The 8023-nt window shown below is 29.5% G+C and overlaps 1 protein-coding gene across 2 annotated transcripts in view; it reads right to left on the reverse strand.

The window, feature by feature from the left end:
• LOC108747741 (glutamate receptor ionotropic, kainate 2) overlaps nucleotides 1-8023 on the reverse strand; it is a 229756-nt gene that overhangs the window by 177875 nt on the left and 43858 nt on the right. The window lies entirely within an intron of this gene.

An 8023-nucleotide genomic window follows, 5' to 3' on the forward strand; every position in this document is an offset into this window, starting at 1 on the left:
AAAAATAATAACGTAATTCTCTAGTTTAGACATTACGCATTAATATTAAATTTACGTATTTCTTTTTTGTTCTGAAATATAACAGAATGTTTCTGCGATACTATATACCTATCAGCTATGCGTCACATAGCTTTACTAATCATCACGTGAAACGTTCTGCACTCTATTTTGAACATGCGAGCGATACTTGTAGCGAACAAGGCGCACTGAATTGTCTATCGCGATTGGAAATCAGTCCAACTGCGTAAACGCCGAAATTCCGTAATACATGTTTGTTCGGGAACTTGACAAGAAGGGCAAGATCTATTACGATCTTTCAATGTTGTGATCGATCGCGTATAGATCTATTCGATTGAGCCATGAGGCTGCTTTTGTGAACTGAGAACATATCCACGGCTGTCCACCTGCAAACGATTCTGCTGTAAAATACATTTCTGTGGAAAGAGGTGTATGTGTGTTGGAAACCCTTCCGGCATTTTCCTTCTCCTCAGATCCTACAAAGCGTCGATTCAGCGACAACGTTCATATGAATACCTTGTAAATTTACTGCATTGAAGGTAATTGGAAGTCAAATAAAAAAGGAAAAAAATTTGCAAAGGAAATATTTTTTATATTACCGAAACCTTTAATTATACTCGGAAAAAAGTATTTTTGTTATGCCTTATATAGCATTATGTATTTTTGTTATACTTATTATATATTATTGGATTTATTGCAATCCTGTTATATTGCGTTACCCTTATATCAAAGATGTAGAAAGTAGAAATAACGCAAATCGCATTAGAATTTTCTAGCATCTTGCAATCATATTGCATTAGCATTATGCGTGCATACAGGATGAAAAATCTCTTGTAAGAGGACGAGGATATTTCCTTCTTTCTTGAACTTATTAAATAACAAAGACATTTTTCTTCTATAGCAACATTTTCTAACGCGATTGCATAAGCGACATGTTAAAGAATACGATAGAAAAAAAGAATTATAAAAAGGAAGATAAAAAATTTCGTAATCTCTGTATTGATTTTGTAAAGAATAGGACATTATCATGCTCGCTTTTGATCGTGAAAATATAAACTTCTCTGATTTTTAAGCTTTTATTACTTCAGAGTTTTGCAAGAAGATTATCACATATTGATCTGTTAAATTCTAAACTTTTCTTCACGTAAAACTCTGTTACAGCTTATTGAAGGGAATGTTGCCATTATTGAAGAGAAAATATTCAGCTTCACATACATAGTATGGTCTCGTAAGTTGCATAAGTTTGAATTTATTTTATCAGTATTCGTTACAAAATAAATATTATACATGATTTAATTTACGCATCGGTCCACAGAATCGCTTATTTTCCTTCATTTCTTTTATCTGTTATATATCTCTTCCTTCAAAAGTGACACAACTTAAAAAATTAAATTTCTCAAAAAAAAAGGGAAAAATATAATTTTTTAATTTAATTTTTAGAAAATTATTAATCAATCAAATAATATCAACAAGAAGAATATATTCTTAACATAATATTTCCATAATATTAAGTCATTTTTGTGCCACTTTTGTTTCTTCAATCCTGAAAGTATCAACTTTCTTTATTTTGATAATTTTTTTTCAAAAATTCTTTTTTAAGTTAACGTTTTGATGCTTTTATAAAGTTTAATTTACTTTTTATGATCGATATACCATATATATATATATTTATCTAATTCATTCATAATAATAATTTCAAAATTACATTTCCTAAATTGTGTTAGACAATCACAGTCTACTTTCGAAGTAGAGAACAATATATTTTATTTATCAATTCTTATTAACAATTTTAAATTAAAATATCATCTTTTAACTGATAGTATTATAAATGTTTCTTACTGCACTTTCGTACAAAAATTATGAAAGAGATTATCACAAAAAAGATAACAGTAATATTAAATTAAGAATAAAAGGAAACTCAGAAAACATTGAGTTTTGTTTTAGAAATAGAGCAAAAAAAGATAAAAGATTAATTAAACTTTTTTATTATTCTAACTGTTACTTATAAAGGTGTAGAATAAATTACGTTTTTTTGAAATCAAATTACAAGTATAAACATGGTAAACAATCGTAACAAACCGTTGTACATGCACACAGATGATGTTTACAAAACGATTTCGGAAAATGTATAGACATCTTGATAGTACACCGTGGGTTGCAGTTATCAGTATCGTCCGATTTGTCAGAGCGGCGATACCGTATCATTTGTACCCTCGTATTTTAACGGAGATACTTCGATAATCCCTTTTCAATCTATACGAGCGAGTTTTTGTAGAGTTTCTAGATCAAGCGCAGCGAGAGCAGATAAGTATGCAACAGAATTGAAACTGAACTCGAGCATTTAGAATCGACAAAAGATAAAGTTTATAATTGCACGGATAATCATTGTAACAGTTTTGAAATTAGCCGATGGAATTCATTTAATGCACAAGTTGCAGCCATACCATCGCATCGGTACAACTCTAGCGATGCATTTTCTAAAATTAAATGCGCATTTAGATGTGGTTAGCTTGGCGCGGAAAATTCTCGCGGAACAGTCTGGAATATTCGCATAAATCCAGTAAACTGTAATCACCGCAATTTACTGTTCCGAGTATAACCTACATTTTAATCAATAACTCAATTGTATAACGATCTTCATGTTGAATTAATTCACCGATAATGGCTTCAAATCCTGATTGTAATAGCACGCGTAATGTCATAATCCTCTCTCGCGTATACATATGTATTTTTAGTATTGAATAAATCTGAAGTAAGTACAATATATATGTTATGCTTTAAGCAAGAAAAAAAAAATAATTAATTATGAATTCTCTCTCCGTTTTAGTATTTTCTTCGATAATGTCTAATCTTTAGAAACGTTGTAATTAGAGATGATAGTTTTGTTATCTCTTTTTTTTTACATAATTATAAAGCAAAAAATATCTAAAAGATAAATAAGATAAAAATTTGATAGACTATTATATAGGACAAATTTTACAAATTTTTTTATTGCTTTTACGTATAAATTGTTGACGTAATTGAAGTTGATCTTTGTCCAACAAAACTGTCTCAGAGGTCTAACTGTAAATATTTGAAAATCTAGAGAAATCATGAAATAAGTTTTCAGCGAATGCAAATTACAAAACTTCATCCAGTATTTAATTTCCAGTGAATTTTACTTTGAATCCTTATTTAAGAGTCCTTATTTCGCTCTGAAGATGTACACTGCTAAACGGTAAACAAAAGTACACCCTGTATTGATATAAAAGTTTATATATATATACGTAAGAAGTATAAAGAGAATCAAAGATAGATATTTTGTATATCTTACATAATATAAATGAAGACTCTTTATGAATTCTGATTCGTGTATTGGATAACTAAAATGGCTTTAAGTATTGTTACAAGATATCCACTATAAATAAAAAATATTTTACGAGATATAAAGATACATAATTATTTGATATATTTATTTAATAATTCGATAGAATAGATGATAGTTTTTGCATATAATAACACCATTATCATTAATCTTTCGTCTTGTAATATATCGATGTTGCTCCTTGAGTAAATATGTTTGTTAAGGTTTGCTAAGGGATTCTACCAATAATCAGTTTAAAGCAGAAATGAGAGAAGAAAACAATTCCATATTCCCTGATGTTTCTAGGAACCTTCGTTATTTATACCAGTTTTTCTCAAGAGCAATCTTAAACTTTGTAGAGAACATTTTTACTCAGTAGTACTGTAGAACTGTTCCACGGTCCTAAAGCCTTAAGAACGGCATACTAAACAGGCGATAGTGAATAAAGCATCAAGAGTGTATTGAGAGAGGGGGAAGGAACTTATCGGGAGATACTTAATTTCGTCGGCTCGACCATAGTAAAACGCGGTGCACACGCGATAAATCAGACGTAACGGTCGTAAGCAGCTTCCCGGAAAAATCCCTCGCTGCAGTGCCGCTGTGTATCGAGCTGATCTTTTTGCTGGGAAGATATATTTTCCAATTTCCGAATGACGTCGCCCTCGGGGGGAAAATCTCGGCACGATCGGATAACAGTGAGTTTCTATATCCGCGAGTCGCTAAGAGTCCGCCATTTAAGTCACGAGATCAAGCGGTTGCCGATTCATCTTGGCTTTACTGCTGTAACAATGTAAGTACTAAAATAAAAATCAAGTACCTTGTAAATTATTTCAAAAAGAAGCCAATTCATCCAATATATACAAGAGAAAAGTTTTTAGTATTGTATTTTTGTGACTACAACTAAAATTTATATAATCATTTTCGTAAGAATAACAATATTCTTTTTAGTATATAGAATAATAAATAAAATTATACATATTATTATTAATATTATATAATAGTAATAATAATAAAAATGGAGCTCTTAATTATAATTATTTAATTATACCATGCAGTTACAATCACAAATAACAAAAACTTTTCTCCTAGTGTAGCGAGTTGGATTCAATTAAACAATCAAGGCAATCTGACTTGTCTGAAGAAACAGATAGACAAAGAAATAAAGTTCAGAATTTACCCGATGTGCGATGAATTGGATTAATTAAAAAAATCATAATTACTTTTTTTACTGTTTTTATATTATTTTATTTTAACTCTTTAATCAAAAGACGGTTTATTAAATTATTAATAACGTGATTATCGTCTTCAATAAGAAAAATTACTAGTATTAAATAAGTTATTGGTAATAAGTTATTAATAAATTTAAATATTCGTAAGTAGAGAGTATTTTACAGCTTCTTAATTTTTATTGATAAGATTAATTAATTGTAACATATGCATTTGATATGGATGGATTTGATATGTTTTAAAATATGCACAATTTTAAAAACTTTAAAAGAATTATCGTCAAGATTCTTTGTGTTTTATAAATTTATTATTAGAAGGATATAAGCAGAAATAATTTCCTAAAATGTAGTATGGTAAAACGGAAGAAAGATATACGGTAGATGAATAATAAAGCAATTTATAAATTAATATTTAAAAATCATGTTGAATATTTAAATGTAGGTAAGTTTGACATTTAAATGAAATGCAATATTAAATTTGAAATTAACCATTTAAATATATGTTACACTATTAAAATTCACATGTGTACTTTTTTCTTTGTATTTAATTAAACAAACTGTAAGATTTTTAAGTTTTGACTTTTTAAGTCTGTTTTCAGAGAAACATAAAGTTTAAGTACCTGCAATAATGTAAATTAAAAGTACATACATGGCGTTATAGCATAGTATTAGCTATAGAATAAATTGTAAAGAATATTAAGTAGCAAAGATATTAGAATACAATTTTGTATTTTCATTAAAAATGTCTATCATCTATAATTAAGACTAGATATAGCAGATGAAATGATTTGATACGCGTAGATTGTAAATAAGAGTGTTAAAACGTGAAACAGTAACAATGACAAGAAGCGAAGTATCTCGTGATTAATTAGCACCATCGTCGTAACTGACATAAATCCCAATGGACGCGCTATAAGGGGCGGCTGCACCCGATGACAAGATTTCAAATTTGATGAAAGCTGAATAGAGCATGCCCAATATAAGGATGAAGAGGATAAGGTGAGATAAAGAGAATAAATGTGGTGTATACAGACGTGACGAAGGAAAATACTACGAGAGAAGAGGCGGAATCCTTGTTTTAAAGAGAGAAGAACGTGTTGCAAAGTACGGAAATATCCGCCGGGGATTTGAAGTTCAGTAGAGCATTAATTAAACTACCTCGCTAATTTCCGGAACTTATAAACCGACGGTTTATTAATTTCCCTCGCGTTTAAAGGAATAAGCGCGGTATCGAAGTTTCTTGCAGCTCAGGTGATTTTCTGTGTCGTGTAATTGTACATTAATTTTCTTCACCAAGAAGAAGGAATCTGTAAAATCTTTGCGGGAATTTATTCAATGGATTTCATATTTAATTATAAATTTTATTTCTTAGAAGAAGAAGATCCTTGTAATCTTTTTTTAGGATTAAACAATTCTCGATGGCGGAAAATTGAAAGTTGTAGATACGGCGCAGAAGATATTCTTATATACGGAGATGTTTCTCATATACGCTGCTCTTGGAACATCATATTTCGGAGTTAACAGTACGTTTGACGCGTACACGAAGATCTTCTAAATTCAAAGATTGGAAAGATGGTATATCTATAGTTATCGAATCTCATTAAAGTCATAATGATAATGTGAATGCATACAAGTCCATTCAAGTATTATATTAAATATTGATGAAGTATCGACATTCAATCGAGAATTGTTTGTGATTCATACGGCCGAGTAGTTCATTCACAATTATGCTTTAAATGAGATTTAAATAAATTAAAGACAATAACTGATATATTGCAATGCATGAACCGTTTCGCAATTGTCATTAAACACTGACAATTTATTGTTTAAATATGAGTCTAGTACTTAGTGCTAGTTTCTCGCTGACCTATATTCTAACATAAATATAGATACATGTTAAACGAACGTAAGTAAAGATTTACGAACTAACTTCATGATTTGGGTACTGAGCGACTTTACTAGTGATGAATATCTTTTGTTTGTGTTTCATAAAAGATAAACGGTAGGACATATTTAAAAGTAGATAACAGCAGCCATTTACATGAAAATATATTTACTTTTTACATCGACTGTATGTCTTCGGAAAGTAAAATTTTACATCCATCGATCTGCATAGAGACTTAATAAGAAAAATTTAACAATTTAATAAGAAATATAATTAAATTTAAGTACCTATTATTATGCATTTATATAAAAATAGTGCTACATTATGTTTCTACAAAGCAATGATATTTTAATAATTCTGATTTATTTATTTTTACATTATGTAAATTTTTTAATTAATTATTTTTTATTTTAAAATTTATAGAATAGATATTATATTTTTATTTTTCTGGGAAAAGTTTACATTTTTTATAATTAATTCGATTATCTTAATTTGATCGTCTCTATAATTTTATAATTACATCTTTAAATGTCGTAATGGCAGTTCGTAATATTTTATTCTATTTTTTCATAACGTTCGGATACAGACTGTACTTAGTTAATTAATGATGCGAAAAAAATCATATAATGCGACATCACTATTGCCTGCAAGACATGCGAGAATGTTCGATATTTGTACGTATGCTATCAAGGCCCATAATACGTATTCACGTATATAGGACACCCTCTGATTGAAGATACACAGCTTCCGGCAATTAGCGATGCCCGGGTATGTTCATCGAAAATTTAGATTAAGGTAAATACCGAACTTGGCAATATCCCCGAAACTTAGGCGTCACGGTAATTTATTAACAGATTCGGGCACAGGCAGGACGGAGTAAATCCGCTGAATATGTGAATCGGTGATTACTGAACTCACAAACTATGACTGCATCTCCGGATCTTCACTAATTCCTTCCAGATAAATATACATGTACATCACGTCTGTGCACGTTCACACAGGTATTACGTGATATAATTAGAAAGTAGGAAAAATTTAGTAAATTAGCACACCACGCGTGCGTCTTTCATAATTTTCGAAGATTACATTATCGTAAATAATATTATTTCAGAATGAAACATGAACTTGTAATATTTGTTTTGTTCACCTCGTTTTTTAGTTTTTTCTATATTACTTTTCAAGTACAATCCAATTTTCTTTATTAATTATGTAAGTATATGTAATTGATTGAAAAATGTAAAGAATTAATTTTTTAACAATGCAATAATTTAAACCTTTAAATTATTATGTTTTGTATAATACGGCTATTCACATTTTTATATAATTTATTAATGATTTTTCACATTTCCCTTTTGGCGAAAGAGGCCACCATTTTTTAGCGATTTCTGACAAGCAATTTAGAAGACAGGATCATATCATATATACTTACATACATACACAAACAATTTTACAAATATCTTTGAAAAAATAGACACTACTTTCTCTATTTGGTTCTAACCAAAATAAAATAGCGATCACATGACTTTCACGTGAAAACCAAAGATACTGACA

This window comes from Trachymyrmex septentrionalis, unplaced genomic scaffold (assembly GCF_001594115.1).
Source record: "Trachymyrmex septentrionalis isolate Tsep2-gDNA-1 unplaced genomic scaffold, Tsep1.0 scaffold20, whole genome shotgun sequence".
Lineage (NCBI taxonomy): Eukaryota > Metazoa > Arthropoda > Insecta > Hymenoptera > Formicidae > Trachymyrmex > Trachymyrmex septentrionalis.